The 20,606-nt window shown below is 40.5% G+C and overlaps 1 protein-coding gene across 1 annotated transcript in view; it reads right to left on the reverse strand.

Moving 5' to 3' along the window:
* The window catches only part of USF3 (upstream transcription factor family member 3), a 57,538-nt gene extending 37,592 nt beyond the window's left edge, over positions 1 to 19,946 (reverse strand). Inside the window, exon 1 of the mRNA XM_042998800.1 lies at positions 19,677 to 19,946. The gene's annotated coding sequence lies outside the window, so the exon portion shown is untranslated. The remainder of the gene's footprint in view (positions 1 to 19,676) is intronic.
* Positions 19,947 to 20,606: the final 660 nt, after the last annotated feature.

Below are 20,606 nucleotides of genomic sequence, written 5' to 3' on the forward strand. Positions count from 1 at the left end.
AAGCTACCGAAAATAAGTACTAGCACTTATTTTTTTAAAAAACTAGGTCTAGAGGCGCCTGGGTGGCTCAGTCGGTTAAGCATCCAACTCTTCGTTTCAGCTCAGGTCATGATTTCACGGCTGGTGAGATCAAGCATGGGCTCCATGCTGACATTGGAGAGACTGCTTGGGGTTCTCTCTCTCTGTGCCCTTCCCCTCTTTCTTAAAATAAACTTAAACTGAAATGAAATGAAATGAAATGAAATGAAATGAAATGAAATGAAATAAAATAAAATAAAATAAAATAAAATAAAATAAAATAAAATAAAATAAAATAAAATAAAAACAAAATAAAACAAAACTAGGTCTCACTGTTCAGGGGCAAATTGTGTTTTCTTTCCACCAAGAAGCAAATTAATGGTAAAGATTAATTTAAATTGTGTCTTGGGGCACTCGTCGGTTAAGTGCCCAACTCTTGGTTTCAGCTCAGGTCATGCCCTCACAGTTGGTGAGTTTGAGCCACACACTGGACTCTGCACTGACAGTACAAAGCCCACTTGAGTTTCTTGCTCTCTCCCTCTCTCTCTGCCTCTCCCCTGCTCATGCGTGTTCTCTATCAAAATAAATAAACTTAAAAAATTTTTAATAAATATAATAACATAAAATGAATTGTGTCTTTAGATATCATGAAGAGAAAAACCTAATTCTTATCATCAAATTTCGAATTAGAATTAAAATGTCTTAGTTGAAAACATTTTATGGCACATTGTTTAAACATATTTGTCCATGGTTTGAGGAAAATCTTTTCAACCTCTACACTTAATTCTGGTTTTTTGCTGCTTAACGCATTCCTAAGTATTTTACAATGATTCAAAATGTTTATGGAAGATGAACACAGATAGGCAGTTTTTCAAATGTGTTCTATGTCTTTATTTGAGACCTCTAGTAAATCCTTAGTTCTCGCCAATCAAAACGCTTTAACCCACTGAACTAGAGTATGAATCATGAAAATAATGACACAACTAAGCTTATATCCCTGGTCTGGATTGCAGCCATTTATACCATTAGTATAATTAAAATAAATATCATTTTATATGCTTATTTAACACTTTATAACAGGTTTTCCTTATAGTAAAAGTAATACATACCTAGAAAAGCCAAACATAAAGATAAAAATGAAACTACTCTCAATCACATCACCCAACCAGAATACACAAGAATCATCATTGACATTCTCGTGGATTTTGTAATTCTTTTTTGTATGCACTTTACAAATGTTAAACCATAAGTAACTTTGTATTCTGCATTTTACTTAAGGTGAGCATTTCTCTATCATTAAATATACAAAATTGTGATTATAGTTTTATATTTAACATCATGGATGTGTACATTCTAATTTCTATCTTATTTAATGCTGTAGGCATCTTTGCTCTCTGTATTTTGCTATATGAACCATTATGTGCATTTATCATCTTTACTATATTTTAGGTTAATAATCCTCTACCTAGAACATCCTATTACTTGTCTACCTGGTTCAACTCATGAAATCTGGCACATCTGTATTCTAGAGTTCAGGGATAGCACAGGGGTACTCTTCATAGCCCAAAGAATCCTTCCTCATAATGTTTGGTTTTAGCAGCAGCTTTCCATCTCGGCAGGCACTTGAGGACGTATTTATGAGTGTGCTGTGCTGTCTTCTGCTTTCTATAACTGCTATCAGAAGTCCTAATTTCCTTTGCCATTACAGAAATCCTACATCCTTTAACAACATTGCTGGCTCCTTCCTGTGAATCGCATCATCATCCTGCTTGGAGCTATCAGTCAGGGTGGTTCCTAAATGCCAACCTGGAGATACTATGTCATATATACAAAAAGGAAATTAAGGAAGTCCTGCCACTGGAGCCTTCACTGTGAAGTTGGGTCAAACCATATCTCAAGAAAAAGAAATAAGCCAAAGATTTTAAATTTTTACTTACGAACTACACAGTAACCAATTTGCATAAAAATTATTTTCAAGGAATACAGAAATATATAAAGTTAAATGGAAAAGTTCCTCAGCTCTACTATCATGCTTTCCAGGAATACCCACTGTGGACAGTTTAGAATTTGTCAGACTCTTACCCTTCCTTTGCTCTTCCCATACAAGCTATAAATACTCCTGGTTAAGAATATATAACTAAATTCCATTATTAAGTTTTTAAAAATTCAATTGCAAAAATAACTTCTGTAAAAATTTTAAACAGCAGAGATGTGTATGAAGTACCAATGTCCCTCCGCTTTTAACAGTCTGGTGGTATCAATTCCAGACATTTTCTCTACATAAGTCCAAGCAATTACCTACGTACATACTACATACATACTAGTACATACTATTACGCTGAAGGAGTAGGACACATAAAATGTAAATAGTACAAAATACCTTCCACTCTCAGTTCAAACCTCTTCCATGGGTGATCCTGCTCCTTGGATAAATTTAGGGTGGATCCCATGACTCTACTGATCACGACTATATGATACAAATCCTCTAGTTATTTTTAGTCACAAACAATCCATTGAGAATATCTCAGTACAGTTCCTCTGATGCAGGTAATGCCTCTCCCCACACTGTCTCTTACATTCTCTCCCCCACCCCCAACTTCTGCCTCTGTCTTTAGGGCCCAGTCTCTTTCTGCTGAGGTAGTCCTGCCCGTGATGGAAAGCCTAAGGGAGAGTGCCCAGACCAGCTCCTCCTAACACACTGTGGACCCACATCTGGTCCACAGAAATATGTACCTCTCTGATGTAATAACTCCTAGAAATTTACTCTACAAGTCATATTCATGTATGTGCAACAGGACATTTATTCAAGGATATTCATTATAAAATTGTTTCAAGTAGCAAAGGACAAGGAAACACCCTAAAGGCTCATCAAAAGAACAATTAAAAAAAAAAAAAAGAATGATTAAATATGTTACAGTATTATGTTGAATCATCTGAAATTGCCCATATTTGACTTTTTCTGCCTCTAGAAACTACAATTTCAGATGGTTCAATCTAAAATAGATTGAGGGGCAACTGGGTGGCTCATTTGGTCAGGTGTCCGACTCTTGGTTTCGGCTCAGGTCATGATCTCACAGCCCGTGGGTTCAAGTCCCACTTTGGGCTCCACGCTCTAACAGCACAGGATTCTCTCTTTCCTTCTCTCTCTGCCCCTCCCCTGCTCATGTTCGCTTGTGCACACGTGCTCTCTCTCAACATAAATAAACTTGAAAAATAAAAGATTGAATCATAATACCTAAACATTCAATCCAAATATATGTATATGTATGTACACATATGTATAATATAAATGTATGTATATATGTACAATATATATGTATGTGTATATATATTATATATATAAAATATATAATATATATGATTATAAAATGGGCTGTATTGTGTCTCCTCCAAATTCATACGGTGACGTCCTAACCCCCAGTACTCTGGAATGTGACTGTATTTAGAGATAAAGCCTTTAAAAAGGTAATTAAGTTAAAATGGGTCATTAGAGGGGTACCCGGGCTCTGAGCTGTCAACACAGAGCCAAACACAGGCCTCGAACTCACAAATTGTGAGATTATGACCTGAGCTGAAGTTGGACACTTAACCTGAGCCACCCAAGTGCCCTAAAATAAAATCTTTTTAAATGGGTCATTAGGGTGGGCCCTAATCTGACTGGTGTCTTTTTTTTTTTTTTTAACGTTTATTTATCACACACACACACACACACACACACACACACACACACACACAGAGTGTAAGTAGGGGAGGGACAGAGAGAGGGAGACACAGAATCCAAAGCAGGCTCAGGCTCTGAGCTGTCAACACAGAGCCTGACACAGGGCTTGAATCCACAAGCCGTGAGATCATGACCTGAGCTGAAGTCAGACAGTTAATCTACTGAGCCACCCAGGTGCCCCTGGTATCCTTTTTTAAAAACATTTATTTATTTATTTTGAGAAAGAAGCATGAGCAGGGGAGGGGCAGAGAGAGAGGGAGAGAGAACCCCAAGCAGGCTCCTCACAGTCAGCATGGAGTCTGATACCGGGCTCAAACTCACGAACTGTGAGATCATGACCTGATCAGAAATCAAGAGTCAGATGCTTAACCGACTGATCCACCCAGGCACCCCTGCCTGGTGTCCTTATAAGAAAATGAGATTAAAACACAGACCACACAGACATGAGAACTGCCACATGAGGATACCACAAGAAGGCAACTATCGACAAGCCAAGATGAGAGGCCTCAGAAGAAATCAAACCTGCTGACACCTTGGGCACTTGGGTGGCTCAGTCGGTTAAGCGTCTGACTTCAGCTCAGGTCATGATCTCATGGTTGGTGAGTCTGAGCCCCGCATTGGGCTCTGTGCTGACAGCTTAGAGCCTGGAGCCTGCTTCAGATTCTATGTCTCCCTCTCTGCCCCTCCCCGCTCATGCTCTGTCTCTGTTTCAAAAATAAAATAAAAACATTTTTTAAAAAATGAAAAAAAAAGGGGCGCCTGGGTGGCTCAGTTGGTTGAGCTTCCGACTTCGGCTCAGGTCATGATCTCATGGTCTGTGAATTCGAGCCCCGCGTCGGGCTCTGTGCTGACAGCTCAGAGCCTGGACCCTGCTCTAGATTCTGTGTCTCCCTCTCTCTCTGACCCTCTGCCATTCATGCTCTGTCTCTCTCTGTCTCAAAAATAAATAAACATTAAAAAAAAAAAATTTTTTTTTAAAAACCTGCTGACACCTTGATCTTGGACTTCCAGACTCCAGAACTGTAAGAAAATAAACATTTCTTGTTTAAACCACCAAGTCTGTGGTATTTTATGGCAGCACTAGCAAACTATACATATGTACACATACATGCGCACATATGTATATATGTACATGTAAATATGCATATGTATAAATGTACATATGTGTATACTTATATAAGTATATATATTTTTTAACTTAAAAAATTACAAACATATATAATACCTATCCTTTGGGATGGGGAGGAGAACATAAATGTGTATGTTGACAAATGCACAGAATTTCTCTGGAAGGATCGCCTTTGAAGAGGGGAATGGGGAAAAGGGTACAAGAAATACTTACTGTATATCCTCATACAGAATTTTAATCTTTTGCTACCTGAATGCATTTTTTCTTCTACAATATGAATTGCTTTTCAGTCTTCCTAATAAATGTATTTAAGACTATAATATTTCCTCAAGGACAGCCCATAGATTTTAATATGTGGTATTTTCAATAGTCATTGATTCCTAAATAATATGTAGTTTCAGTTAAATTTTAAATTATGTCTTAAATTACTATACTGAGGGGTGCCTGGGTGGCTCAGTCAGTTAAGCGTCAGACTCCTGATTTCAGTTCAGGTCATGACCCCAGAGTCGTGGGATCAAAGCCCCACATTGGGTTCGGGGCTGAACATGGAGGCTGCTTAAGATTCTCTTTTTCTCTCTGCCCCTCTCTCCCACTCATGTGCTCTAAAATTAAATTTAAAAAAATAAAAAATAAATACTATACTGAAAACCAAGAAAGTAAATATTATCTGTAACTACATCCCTTTTTCGGGGGGAGAAAAATTAGAGTACCCACTATCACCTATTCAGTTTTATTCTCCCCTAGTTGGGAATCAATTTGACACCAATTTTCTTTATCTTTCTACAGAGTTATTACATATACATATATAATATAATATATATACATATTATATACACATTATATACATATTATAATATACATACATGTATACATATATATGTATACATACATATACATATATATACATATAAATACATATAATATACACATTATAACATAATATGTATATAATATTATATATAATATATATAATGTATATTTATATTATCATATGCACATAAATTTTTTATAAAAATGAAATCATGCTGTCACCCTGAAACATGCTTTTTACCTAGAAATTCATTATGAACATCTTTCCAGGTAAGTACATATTAATTTACCTTATTCTTTTAATACCTACATAGTGTTATGCAGCATGGAGCCATAATTTATTTAGCTGTTCCCCATTGATCAATACTCATTTTTTCTCTTTCCCTTTTACTATTTTTGCTATTAAAAACAATCCTGGAAAAAAAGGCTGCAATCAACATCTCTTAAGCTTTTCTCATCCCAAAAGGCAAAAGATATCTTATTGCTTAACTTGCATCTCCTTGATAACTCATGAGGCTGAATACCCTTTCATATGTTATGAATCATTTATATTTCTTTTTCTGTGATTAGCTTTTCATTATCTTGACTTTTTCTTCCTTGTAATTTCAACTTTTATTTCCTCTGACTTGAGTGGAAACAAAAAACTTTCCAAGTAGTTATATTTCTTTTTTGGTTCCCATTTTGTTAATTTGTGTGTGTGTGTGTGTGTGTGTGTGTGTGTGTGTGTGCGCGCGCGTGCGTGCACGCACACGTGCTGTTTCCCTGCATTATGACTGGCAATAAATAGTATCTGATTTTTAGGGGAGCCTGGCTGGCTCAGTCGGTGAAGCATGCAACTCTTGATCTTCTTTGGGTTGTGAGTTTGAGCCCCACGTTGGATGTAGAGATTACGTAAATAAATAAAATTTGGGGCGGGGGGGGGTGGGGGGGTGGGGGTAGGGAGGCGGCGCCTGGCTGGTTCAGTCGGCTGGAAGTCTGACTTCAGCTCAGATCATGATCTCAGACCCAGCGTCAGGCTCTGTGCTGACAGTTCAGAGCCTGGAGCCTGCTTCAGATTCTGTCTGTCTCTCCCTGTCCCTCCTCAGCTCATGCACTCTCTCTCTCTCAAAAATAAATAAACATTTAAAAAAATGTTAAAAATAAAAATTTTTTGAAGTGTCAAATTTTTAGAATTTGAGATTTTTTATAGCCCTCTTACATGATATATTTTTATTAAGTGTTACATGAGTATTTGTCTTTTAAGTAATCTCTACACCCAACATGGGGTTCAAACTCACAACCCAGCAATCAAGAGCTGCACACTCTAACAAATGAGTCAGCCAGGTGTCACACCCCTCCTTTCAGAAAGTTTTTATTACCTTTTTTAATGTTTATTTATTTTTGAGAGAGAGAGTGCAAGCGGGCGAGGGACAGAGAGAAGGGAACAGAGGATCCGAAGCAGGCTCCACGCTGATGGCAGCAAGTCCAATGTGGGGTTCAAACTCATGAACCGTGATCATGTAACCTGAGCCAAAGTTGGATGCTCAACAGACGAAGCCACCCAGTCACCCCTCCCTACTTTTTTTAAATGAGTATTTAAGAAGAATATATTATTACCTACTTAGGTATAACATTATATAAGTATTTTTAAAAGAAAATGTTTGCTCTTTGAAATATATTCAACAATTGCCTGGGGCATGTACATGTGTATTTTATTTTTAAACTGTCTACATTATTTTGTTTTATATTTGTCTGACATAACACAAATCTGGAGATTTGGTTCTACACAATCTAAGAGCCTTAAAAAAAAAAAAGAAAGAAAAGAAAAACAAGAGAGGATTTATTCCAGTCACATTTATTGTAAATATTGTCCCATGTGGTCATATTCTCTTCTCTCTCCTCCCACCTATGCTTTTTTACTTTTCCTTGCCTGATTTTTTTGTTTCTTATTTTCCTCAACACCTTTTTTCCTCTTTCATCCGTTCAATTTATGAATTTCCCTAGCAATTCTAAGAAACACACTACAGTGGACATTTGATATTTTCTCCTCTCCACTTCATGGAACTCCCTGATTTTTCACCTAGGTATGTACCCCTAAACCAGGCTTTGTGCTTTGGTGGCGGACCTTGGCAAGTCTCGGCAAATGACTTTTTTGGGGGCACAGTGACTGGTCTCAGATTGGTACAAATATAGCAAACTTCAGGACTTTTCCTTGACGTTATGGGTAGCTATCCTCTTTCCTTTTCCACTTTAAAGAGAATGCATAGAATTCCAAATATGGACATTACAGACATCATGCAAAAAAAGAAGCCAGTGTGAGGATGAAAGTGACACACAAAGAAATGCAAAGCTGAGAGAAAAGGAATTGCTTATTGATAACCTATCTTCATATTACAACTTAAATAAATTTTCTTCTTCTTAAAAACAGTATCTATGGTCTCCTCCCCTCTCATTACAAAAGGTTTTTTTTAATGCTTAATTTTTTAATAAGAGAGAGAGAGAGCACACATGCAAGAGGGGGAGGGGAGAGAGAGAGAGGGGGACAGAGGATCTGAAGTGGGTTCTGTGCTGACAGCAGAGAGCCTGTTGCAGGGCTCGAACTCACAGACTGTGAGATCATGATCTGAGCCACAGTCAGATGCTCAACTGACTGAGCCACCTTGGCGCCCCATTACAGAAGTTTTAAAATACTCTATTTCTTACCCACCAACTGCCCACTGCCCATCTCCCATGCCATACTTACTGAAACTGTGTAGAATTTTGGCTCCAGTGGTTAGTTCTCCTCCTTGATTTATCCTGCATGTCCAACAGCTCATAATTTTCTTGTCTTTTTGTACCATATTTTTAAAATATTTTTATTTTTAAAATATATTTTATTTTGGGGAGAGTGCAAGCAGGGGAGGGGCAGAGAGAGAGGGACAGAAGATCCAAAGTGGACTCTGTGCTGACAGGCTGACAGCAGTGAGCCCCATGTGGGGCTCAAACTCATGAACCGTGAGATCATGACCTGAGCCAAAGTTGACACTCAAGAGATTGAGCCACCCAGGTGCCCCATACCATATTTTAGAAGAATTCCTTGGTTTGATTATCTGGTTCATTAGTCATATATTACAACCATGTTGCTATTCAGCCTGCTGTTGAAGTTTGTATTTCAGAAAACATGTTTCTAATTTCCAAAAACTTTTTTGTTCTTTTTCATAGCACCCATTGCTATCTTATGGAAATCACATGCTCTCAAATTTTTTAGAATTTTTTTTAACAAAAATGTTATCTTTTGTCGATTACATTCAATTTGTTTTCTCAAAAATCAATTCCTCTTTTTGTTCGGCTTGATGTCACTCTTTCATCCTATTGGTTTTCCTTAAATATTTAGTGAGAATTCGTTAAGTGAATTGGCAGATAAAGTTGGTTTCCCCAGCATAGTAGTTTTCAATTCTGGATGCACTGTAGAAATTATCCTTTTAAAGAAAGCTCCCTAGGTGATTTTAATGTGTTTTTACCACTAAGAACCAATGCTTTAATATATGTGAAAAATCACTCTTCTCCCTGCCATGAATGTGCATGCTAATCATAAAAGTTCTGGCTATCAAAAGTATCATACATGGATGGAGGAGGTGAACAGCTAGATGGGTGGCTTCTGAAGGAAGGAGCTCTACATTCACAGTGACAACTGGAAGTTCTCTAAAATATAGCCCTGATTCTCTCTCTGGTCCTAAAGCCCAGGATGCAGATGCCCTCAATTTATATAAATATGTTCTACTACTTTAGCCTGTGAGGAAAAACTGTAATTAGGTATTGTAATTGGTCCCATCACAGCTGTTCTGAAGTCTGCTAATTAATTACCTTTGACCACTGCAATGGTCTGAATGTGTCCCCCCAAAATTCTTTTTTTTTTTTTTAATTTTTTTTTAACGTTTATTTATTTTTGAGACAGAGAGAGACAGAGCATGAACGGGGGAGGGTCAGAGAGAGGGAGACACAGAATCTGAAACAGGCTCCAGGCTCTGAGCTGTCAGCACATAGCCTGACGCGGGGCTCGAACTCACGGGCCGCGAGATCATGACCTGAGCTGAAGTCGGCCGCTCAACCGACTGAGCCACCCAGGCGCCCCAGCCCCCAAAATTCTTATGTTGAAATCCTAAATCCTAAGGTGACGGTATTAGGAGGTAGGACCTCTGGGAAATGATTAGGTCATGAGGGCAAAGCCTTGATGAATGGGATTAGTGCCCTTATAAAAGCTGTCCCAGAGAGCTTGCTTACCCCTTCCCCCACGTGAGGGGTTACAGCATGAAGTAGGTAGAACACAACCTGGAAGAATCCAACTATACTGGCACCATGATTTGGACTTCAGCCTCCAAAACTGTGAGAAATAAATTTCTGTTGTTTATAAGCCACCCAGTCTATATTTTGTTATAGCAGCTTGAATGGACTAAGACAACCAACCTCAAGCCCCTCCTACTTTGCAAAGTCTCTAAGCTTTGGGATTTTCCAGAATTGCACTGGGAAAACTCACTTTCTTACTGTTTCCCCTTTAAGTCTGTAATGGGTTGCAATTTCTCCAAACTGTATAGTTTTGCCATCAACCTGATTCCATATGCTTTGCATTTTTCATAAATTCCTCAGTGTTTTTGACCTTTAGATGACACCTTTACCAGCTTTTCAATGTTAATAAAGATGTATATTTACTTTCCTATTTTTAATTCTGTTACTTAACTAGATTTTTTTCACTATACAAATAAAACATCCTTATATTAAATTACTTAGATCATACTGAAGTCATAAAAGATGTAGTCTATTCAATAATTCATTTATATCAGTATTGCCTCAAAGAAATATTTTACCCTTTGGGTTAAAATATAATGCTATAGTTATTTTATTGTTGAAATTATTCGAGCTTTGGCCACTGGGCACTCTTTTGGGCTTGTTCCTGTGTCCTTTTCACAAGCCCTCACCTCCCTCCCACCTCCATATGATGCTATAGGATGCTTTGGGCTCCTCTTGTGATATATATTCTATTCATTCTCTTTCTCTGGAGAACCATAACATAGTAGGTAATAAGTATGTTGGTGGGGCACCTGGGTGGTTCAGTCAGTTAAACGTCTGACTTCAACTCAGGTCATGATCTCATAGCTCATAGGTTCCAACCCCGCATCAGGCTCTGCACTGACAATGCGGAGTCTGCTTGGGATTCTCTCTCTCTCCCTTCTGTCTCTGCCCCTCTCCCACTCGCACTTTCTCTAAATAAATAAATAATTTTTTTTTTTTTAAGTATGTTGGTGAAGGAATGAATGACTGGTGCAGGGTGCAGGAATTTTTTTAGACCCCAAAAGTAATTCTGAAGCACAGCCACTATAATCACTAACACCCCATGTATCTGTCACCTCAAATTAATGAATGAATGGTATAGGAGAATGGCAATAGTCTTTGATATCAGACCTAGAATCAAAAAGCTGACATTTACTAGCTACTTGGTTTTAAAATAAGTATTCCCTGGGGTGCCTGGCTGGCTCAGTCAGTGAGTGTGTGACTCTTGATCTCAGAGTTGTAGGTTCGAGCCCCACACTGGGTGTAGAGATTACTTAAAAAAATAATAAGGGGCACCTGGGTGGCTTAGTCAGTTAAGTGTTAGATTCTTGACCTCAGCTCAGGTCTTGATCTCAGGGTCATGAGTTCAAACCCCATGTTGGGCTCTGCATTGAGGTAAAGCCTACTTAAAATAAAAATTTTTAAGTCAAAATAATAATAAAATCTGGGGTGTCTGGGTGGCTCAGTTGGTTAAGCATCTGGCTAGCGTTCAGGTCATGATCTCTGGGTTCATGGGTTCGAGCCCCATGTCAGGCTCTCCACTGACAGTGCAGAGCCTGCTTCAGATCCTTTCTCTCCCTCTCTCTCTGCCCCTCCCTTGTTTATGCTCTCTCAAAAATAAACATTATAAAAATAAAATAATCTTTTTTTTTTTTTTTTTTTTTTTTTTAAGTCTGAGGGGTGCCTGCATGGTTCAGTCAGTTAAGCGTCCAACTCTTGGTTTCTGCTCAGGTCATGATCTCATGGTTTGTGAGATGGAGCCCTGCATCCAGCTCTGTGCTGGTTGGTATGGAGACTGCTTGGGATTCTCTCTTTCCCCTTCTCTCTCTCTGCCCTTCCCCCATTCATGCTTTCCTTCTCTCTCTCAAAAGAAATAAACTTTAAAAAAAGTTCCTCCATTAAAAAATAAAATAGGTCATGATCTCACTGTCCATGGGATTGAGCCCCACGTCAGGCTCTGTGCTGACAGCGTGGAGCCTGCTTGGGATTCTCTCTCTCCCCCTCTCTGCCTCTCTCCCACTTGCACATGCTTTCGCACATGCGTACACACACACACGCTCTCTCTCAAAAATAAATAAATTTTCAAAACTTTAAAAACAGTAAAATAAAATAAGTATTCCTTGAAGTCTTGGCATCTTCACATTTAAAATTAAGAGACTATCACCAACCTCTGGGAGAACTGTTATGATTTTATATAATAATACCTTTAATGGATAACGCAATGTATCTGGTACATGGCAAGAGCTCAGTACATGATAGTTGCCTTTTTTCCATTTCCCCCCTAATTCACTGGGAAGACAGAGGTCATCCAGTAAGACTTCCTTCACTGCATCCTACATATATCATAACAGACTCTGCCCATGCATCCTTTCAGCCCTCCAGAACATCCCAATGATAACTCTTCCATCTATGGAGAAGGACTCTATATTTGATTCCTTTCTCTCTAGCACTTTATTTCCTCCTTAACCATTTTCTCTTTTGCTTCCAAAATCGGAACTTATTAAACAAAAATTTACTGCCTTTTCTATCATTCCGTTTCTTTCCTACTATTCCTCTGAAGCTTCTCACTTTCCTGCATTGGTCAATCCCTCCTAAACCCATGGCAGCAGTCTTCTGATTGTCCCTGCCCACCAAAACTGCTTTTTTAGAGGTCTGGACTACTCTTTCCCACACCAGAGATCTTTTCTCTGCCTTCCCTCTTCTCTCTGCAGGACTGGAGGCTGCTGTTGTCTCCCTTTTCTCCCAATTTGTCTTCCTCTTCCCCAATTATGCATTTTCCTTCTCTAACATGAATCCTTGTCTCTCACTTTGACTTCCAAGGCTCAATGCTATTTGCTTTTCTATTTGCTTTCTCTCTACAAAGTTTCAAACTGTTTCCGTGTAAAAGGCATTATGTTTTGTTTTATTTGTTTATTTCTTATAATAAAGCCAACTTTCAACACAGATCTTGTCCCAAACCTTTGGTTAGACAAGTTCTCTTCAGAATATTTCATTTCAAAACCAATTAACAGGTTTTTACAACATGTTGAATTGCCTTGCCTCTTAAGAGACCTGCTTCCAATTTCTCCATTTTTATCACTGACATCAAAACTTTACCCAGGCTCTAAACCCAAAATTAATCTTCAAAATTTCTCCCCAAATCCTATCAATTCTTTTCACAATGTTCATCTCCTCTTGTTTATTCCTACAATCTCAGATTAGGCCCTGTTTTACACGTCTGGCTCTTTTCTTTTCTTTTCTTTTCTTTTCTTTTCTTTTCTTTTCTTTTCTTTTCTTTTCAAGTAGGCTTCATGACCAACACAGGGCTTGAACTCACAACCTGAGATCAAGACCTGAGCTATGATTAAGAGTTGGACACTCAAGCAACTGAGCCACCCAGTTGCCCCACAAGTATGTGTCTTAATAGTCTTTTCAGTTCCCAGTCTTTCCCCTCTTCTTCAAAGGTTTCATATGCCAGTGCCTCAGTAATCTTTCCAAGTTACGGTACTCCTGCTTCAGAATCTACAGTACTATTTTTCCCAGTATCAAATCCAAACTCTTGGGTCCTAGCTTTCATGGCTCTACCTAACACCATCTTTTCACTGGCCAGTCTTACTTATCCACTTCCACTTAATACAATACACATAGGAGAAGGGCTATCAAGCTAATCATGTCATCTACCCTTCTCTCCAATACAGACAGGTTCTTCCCTATGCTCTTTATCAGCTAGTTCATATTTTGCTAAATCTATGCTATTTGCCTATTGAAGTGACCTTTCCACTTTGCTCTGCTTATTCAAATACTATTAACCCTTTAAAGCAATTCTGTCCTCCTCTCTAAAATCTTCCCTAATATTTCTAGCTAACACTAAACTCTCTACCTTTGTTCTGGATTCTATCATTCTCACTTCTTAGTAATCTTATTAGGTAATATCTCTTCTCGCTCGTATATTATTAATCTCTGCTCCTCTGTTAGTGCTTTTCCACTTAAATATATCCTTATTCAATTTTTCTTTTCATTTAAGAGGCAAAAAAAAAATTTTTTTTTCCTGATCTTGTAACTCCTTCCCTGTGGTCTCATTCTTTCTTCCTCCCAACCATCAGGCTTCTTCAACAGTAGTTTATACTCACCATCCCTTCTTCCTCACTTCCCATCCACTCTTCACCATTATCTGGCTTTTATTCATAACTGCTTGCAAAAGATCTCCACACTATCAAATCCAATGAACACTGTAGGAAATATCTGTTGTTTTTTAGCTTTCTGGCAACAAAAAGCTCTCCTTTGGAGAGCTTCTCTGCCTGATTTCTGAGGTCTGACAGGACCATCAAACATGGGCTTATCTCTGAGGTGTGGGCACAGGGCTGACCTATAAGACCACACAAGGAAGAAAGGCCGCTGGGGCTCAGTAAGCCCTATGGGCCCATGGGATCCTGGAAGATGCTGTACCCAGGCCTTTCTATGGCTGGATTATTCTGCCTTCCTTCACTTCTGTGAGCTTAGCCAATATCTACCCATAAATCTATCCATAAAGTTTCTGCTTAAGTTAGCCAAAGGCAATTTCTATTGCTCATTACCAAAGAGAAATCAGAGTAGAGGTAGAAGTGGTATGTCTCATGGTTACACCACAAATTTCTCTTTGTCCCCTTCCCTGTGGCTTCTGTTGTTTAAGAAATTACAGTAGCTAAGGTGAAGATGCTTTCACCAGGGGACACAATAATGGCTTCATTAACTGTGAGGCAAGGCTATCTGGAGCTTCACACACAGCCAGGCAACAGTTAAAAGGGGAGGCACAGGAGCATAGATGGAAACCAGAGAATCCTGGGGCACCTCTCTGTATTAACACTAAGAGTGAAGTTACCACTAGATTACTGCTACCCTACACAGACAAGACCTGCAAGGGTCTTTTATTCCTACCAGTAATAAAAGTTTGCAAGCCACGTATCCGACTCCAAAGTCCACGTTCTTTAACATACCAGTTTCTACTGATACCAATCTACTTGCAGCTCCTTACTCAAGAAGCGATCCCTCTCATTTCCATGCTTTTGTACCTGTTAGTTCGTCTGGAATGTTCATATCAATCTTCCAACTGAAAATTCCTAACTTCTCCTCTTTGAAACTTTCTCTGATGCCTACAGGTTAGTCCCAAACATCCTGACATAATACTTCACAATATCTTAACGTGAAATACACTTTATATGCTTCCCGGTTTTCCTCACTAGCCTGTAAGGCTTCTAAATGGTAGAAACCACATCTTTCATATTTGTATCCTCAACAATTAGTACTCAGTATATGGGAGTAATAAATTCTACTGAAAGAATGTCTGGTCTTTCTTAATTTTCCATAGTGTTAATCATTGCATCTTAGATTTGGGGTATTTATGTTTAAATCTGCATCTAATGTACCATGTTCAGTCCCTTAATTATTTGAAACAGTGTTCCTCAATCCTTCCAGTAAGTCTAAAAACTTAAGAGCTGAGTCCCCACTTTTTACTATTTCTGTATTCTCTTTAGCACCTATGATTATTAGGCACATGGTAAGCACTCAATAAATACTTGATGAACTGAATTTAAAACACAGTATTAGCACATTAATAGGAGCAACTTATCATGCTCTACTGATCTAATTAAAAGATCTGGCCTTCTGAAGTAGTGCAATTGTACTCATATGGAAAATTTAATGAGAAAAAGAAAAATTATCCAACTGGACAGTTAAAAGCTTTTCTCTTAGTGAGAGTTCTGCAAATATTTTCTGGATAACAAGAGTGAACCTCTAGAGCTCAGAGTAAAAGACTCAAGGTATACATCCCCATGCATATTGGAAGGAAGATTACATGTTTAAGGGATCTGCCACAACCATAATTACTTAAATTCCACTAACCCTTACCAAATCCATAACAGAAGTCATAAAAATATTTAATAGCAAATCAACCCATGTCAAATCAACCTATGCTAAAGATGTATAAGGCTATCTCTGCATAATATATAACATGGCAGTCACTTACTCAGCAAACATTTATTTAGTCCCTACTAATGACAAGTGCTATGTTGGGTCCTAAAATTACAAAGATGGGGGTACCTGGCTGGCTCAGTAGGTAGAGCAGGTGACTCTTGATCTTGGAGTTGTAAATTCAAGCCCAATGTTGGGTATAGAGATTACTTAAAAATAAAATCTTTAGGGGTGTCTGGGTAGCTCAGTTGGTTGAGTTCAGACTCTTGGTTTCAGCTCAGGTCATGATCTCACAAACCATGAGATTGAGCAGCATGCAGCCTGCTTGGGATTCTCTTTCTCTCTCTCTCTCTCTGCCCCTCCCCTGCTCGCACCTGTGTGCACTCTCTCTCTCTCAAAATAAATAAAACTTAAAATAAAATCTTTAAAAAATAAAAAAATTAAAAATTACAAGGACAAAGAGAACACACTTCCCATGTTTGGGGGGTTCTAACTTTGCCATGCTGCAATGATATTAAGAATACAACATGAGACATGCCTCATTGAGTTGCTCAACATGGAGGCTCTAGAGAGCAGTCTGATAGAAAAGGTAGATAAACACATACTATGGCAACATAACCAGCATTATCCCAGAAATAAGTACAAGATGTTATGGGGCCACAGAGGAGAAAATAACCAACCTACTGAAGACAACAGGAAAAGATATGGAAGACACTGACATCCATACATGAATTCAATGCAAGTTAAGGTGAGAGAAAGCTACCACAACACAAACATCTGGGACAGAATCAAACCTGAAACTAGGGTTGCAAGCAGTGTCAGAAGGATTCCAAAGCAAACCAATCCAAGTCTTAGCAAATCACTGTAGAAGAGCCAAAAAGTAAAGTACTCCTTGCTGTTAAGCTTGAGAGTAATAAAACACATATACAATTAAACCACCATATGGTATAAACATAAAGGGAGTCTTGGGGCGCCTGGGTGGCTCAGTCGGTTAAGCGTCCGACTTCAGCTCAGGTCATGATCTCGTGGTCCATGAGTTCGAGCCCCGCGTCGGGCTCTGAGCTGATGGCTCTCAGCTCAGAGCCCGGAGCCTGCTTCCGATTCTGTGTCTCCCTCTCTCTCTGCCCCTCCCCCGTTCATGCTCTGTCTCTCTCTGTCTCAAAAATAAATAAACGTTAAAAAAAAAAAATTAAACACAAAGGGAGTCTTTTTAACAATATGTGGCATAAAAGTTCAAAGGGAACAAATAGCTAAGAGTTAGAGAGAGCTGTTAGGAAAACCTTTATAAAAGCAGAGTTAGAACTATTGACGGTGGGGAGGAGCACAAGGAGGACTGCCCACGTGCTAAGAATGACCAATGTCATTAACAAAAGCAAGAGATCTGAACTACAGAGTTGCGGGACCATGAGGAGGTCCAAAGGTTTGGAAGCACTGGGTAAAAACTGGACACATGAGTGAAGGCCTGATTCAGCAGAGCCAGGAACACAAACCTAGCAGCTTGGACATTGTTCTAGACTCAGTAGTTATCAACCATGACTGCTAAATAGAAACACCTGGGGAAATTTAAAAACTGTTTTTGGCTAGGGCTCACCCCATATCAAAAGTACCTGGGTGGCTTAGTCAGTTAAGTGTCCAACTTTGGCTTAGGTCATGATTTCTCAGTCTGAGTTCGAGCCCCACATCAGGCTCTGTATTGACAGCGTGAAGCCTGGAGCCTGCTTCAGATTCTGCTCTATGTTCCCCTTCCCCCGCTCACACTCTGTGTGTGTCTCTCTCTCAAAAATAAACATTAAAAAATAAAAAAAAGGAGCGCCTGGGGGGGTTCAGTCGGTTAAGCATCGGACTTTGGCTTGGGTCATGATCTTGTGGTTTGTAAGTTCGAACCCCGTGTTGAGCTCTGTGCTAGCAGCTCCGAGCCGGGAGCCTGCTTCAGATTCTGTGTCTCCTTCTCTGTCTGCCCCTCCCCCACTGGTGCTCTGTCTCTCTCTATCAAAAATAAATAAATGCAAAAAAAAAATTTTTTTATAAAAAATAAATAAATAAATAAATAAATAAATAAATAAATAAATATGAGAATCTTTGGAGGGAGTGGCATGGACATGATAATGTAAAAGCATACAAGGTGATTCTACTCTACAGTCCAGATTCAGAACGACTGGACTTGAGGCTAGAAAAGTAAAAGATGACAGGTATGGTTAAGACCTAAGCTTGAATTCAGTCTCTGTTTATAAGTAACAATTCTGAGCTGATTACCTGTTGAAGTTTATCTTCTAACCTTGAACATTGTTTCCTTAGTGTTTCTTTTCCCTTGTTGACAATGTAACCCATCAATTTCTCTTACATGACTGGTTCACATTTCCATGATGTCCTATAGACAACTAACTGAGAAAATAAATATTTCAATCCTATGCTGCCCTTATATCCCTGCAATGAAGTGCTTTCATATTAAGGAATGTTCTAGGCTGCAATCATGTTTGGATTTTACAAAACTCCTCTTTTAAATATAGATAGAATATAATACCTACATATACAAGAGCCATGTTACTTAGACTAGATCAAAATGTGAGATTAAGCATTCATTCTTATAGTATCTGGAGACATTATCCTATTTCTGGTTACAGACATGCAATGATTACCAAGTACTTTGCTTCAGAATCCTTTACAAATAAAGGGAAACAACAAATGTATCCCATACAGTAACTCTGTGCTACATTGAACAAGTGTCCTATGTGAGAGGTAAAAATCAATAAGATGATTAGAGAGTAGGGCAGCCTGTTGATCCTTCAAAAAGCAGGCTGGTTTGTTTGCTCACTTGTTTTTAAAGAAAAAGCAAAGGTACCGATATGCTTCAGGTTCCATGTTACTCACCTAAGTGTTTATTCAAGAAATCTGTACTTTGTCTATAGGTAAGCAACCTTCTTCTTGATGCAAACTTAAGTTAGCCACAACTGTCTTATTTTTGGTAGTGTTAGGTCAGTATACCTACTTAATGTTATGAGAACGTAAATTGGAAGCTCTTAGCTGGGATTACACACACACACACAGGTTTGTGTAGTCTCTTATTTCCAGACAAAGTTAATAAACTCGTACGGCCATATCCCAACGTAACCGTGGGGCGGGGAGAGGACAGTGAGTATTGGAAAATCCAATGATCAAAATGTGAAACATGAAAAAGAGTCCAGAAATATTTCTTCAGAAATATGGAGCCAGATTTCAAGAGTTGGCCATATGCTTGTGTGCCGATCCTATTAAGAAAGGAAAAGAAAGGCTTCTGAAATGAAAACGCAAGCCTAACTCTCTGACTGTAGGGGTGAGACTTAACAAGCAAGTCTCATGAGTCGGACCAGTGGGTCCGAAGAAATTCAGAGAGCAAGGAATAAAGTGGGGATGAAGGAGACAGGAAAAGGTGAAGGAGGCAGGCAAAGGCCATCCGGTGTGAACCTTGATGCCCGGCTCTTTATGCACCTAGGGCAGCGTGGAGCCTCTCTCGCCCCGCGCGCATCTGGGAGCCGGGCCGCAGCGCTAGTCCCCCACCGGCCCGGCACCAGGGGGCGCGGGGCGCCGGAGACCGGGGAGAAGAGGGGTAGGTGCACCGCCCACGCTCGCACCCCACCGGGCTCCGCACTCAGGGGTCCCCAGGAAGGAGACACACTCCGAGCAGCCCTAGTCTCCGGGACCGGGAGGGGGTGGGTGGAGCAGAGCCCGGAGCCGCCCCCCGGAGCCGCCCCCGCAGCCCCGGCCCCCGCCCCCCGCCCCGGCTGTCAGCGGCCCCCTCCCGCAGTCACTCACCCACTGGCTGCGCGGTCTCGGCCGCGGCGGCAGCGGCGGCGGCGACCCCCGCCTGGGTCATGATCCCAGGCGGGTACGGCAGGGGTGTCCGACCGCCCGGGCGAATCTCTCCGTCCGCGGCCGCCGCCTGCTCCTCTGGGGCTGGGGGAGCGCGGGCCCAGGCCCTCCTCTCCCCCCGCCCCCGCCGCCTCTTCTTGCGGCCACCGCCGCCGCAGCGAGCCCGAGCCCTCAAGGCCGGAGACCCGGCGGCAGCGCGGCCTCAACTTTCCCAGCCCCCCTCCCCCCGCCCCTCCCCGCCCCTCCCGCGGCCGCCGCTCCGCAAGCGAACAGCCTACCCTTGGTGCTCTGCGCTCCCGCCCCTGCCACTCAGCCCACCAACCCGGCCCCGGGGAGGTTGCCGCGGTGGCCAATCAGAACCTGGGACGCCGCTGCGCTAGGCTAGAGGGCGGGAGGAGTTGGAGGGAAAACCGAAGACTGAACGGGCCTCGGGCGGCCCAATGAGGAGGGCCGGGGGGCGGAGGTGTGCAAGTTGGGTTGAAGGAACAGGAAATATTCTTAAAGGTAGAGTGATGGGCAGCAAGGAAAGCCAGTAGGTGAATGGGAGAGAGGTGGGCCTGGTTCCTTAAAGGGGACGACTTGAGAACCTAGAAAACGAGGTATTTTTAAGAAACTTCTTTATATCTTGTTCTCTGTGCTGCTTGTCACGTCTTTCAATAGTTTGGAAGTGAAAAAACTAAAAAGGAAGAGGGCGTGGAAGTCTTCCAAGAACGATTAGAGAGCTCCTCTTAGCCTAGAGGGTAGGAAGGGAAATGATCCCTCCGTCACGAGAAGTGGGGAAGAGAATCCAGACGTCTCAGACTGCCCTTTCCCTGGAAGATCATTGCCAACCTGACGCTGCTCGAATTTGTAGGTTGCGGTCATCTGTTATAC

The sequence above is a fragment of the Panthera tigris genome, chromosome C2 (assembly GCF_018350195.1).
Source record: "Panthera tigris isolate Pti1 chromosome C2, P.tigris_Pti1_mat1.1, whole genome shotgun sequence".
NCBI lineage: Eukaryota > Metazoa > Chordata > Mammalia > Carnivora > Felidae > Panthera > Panthera tigris.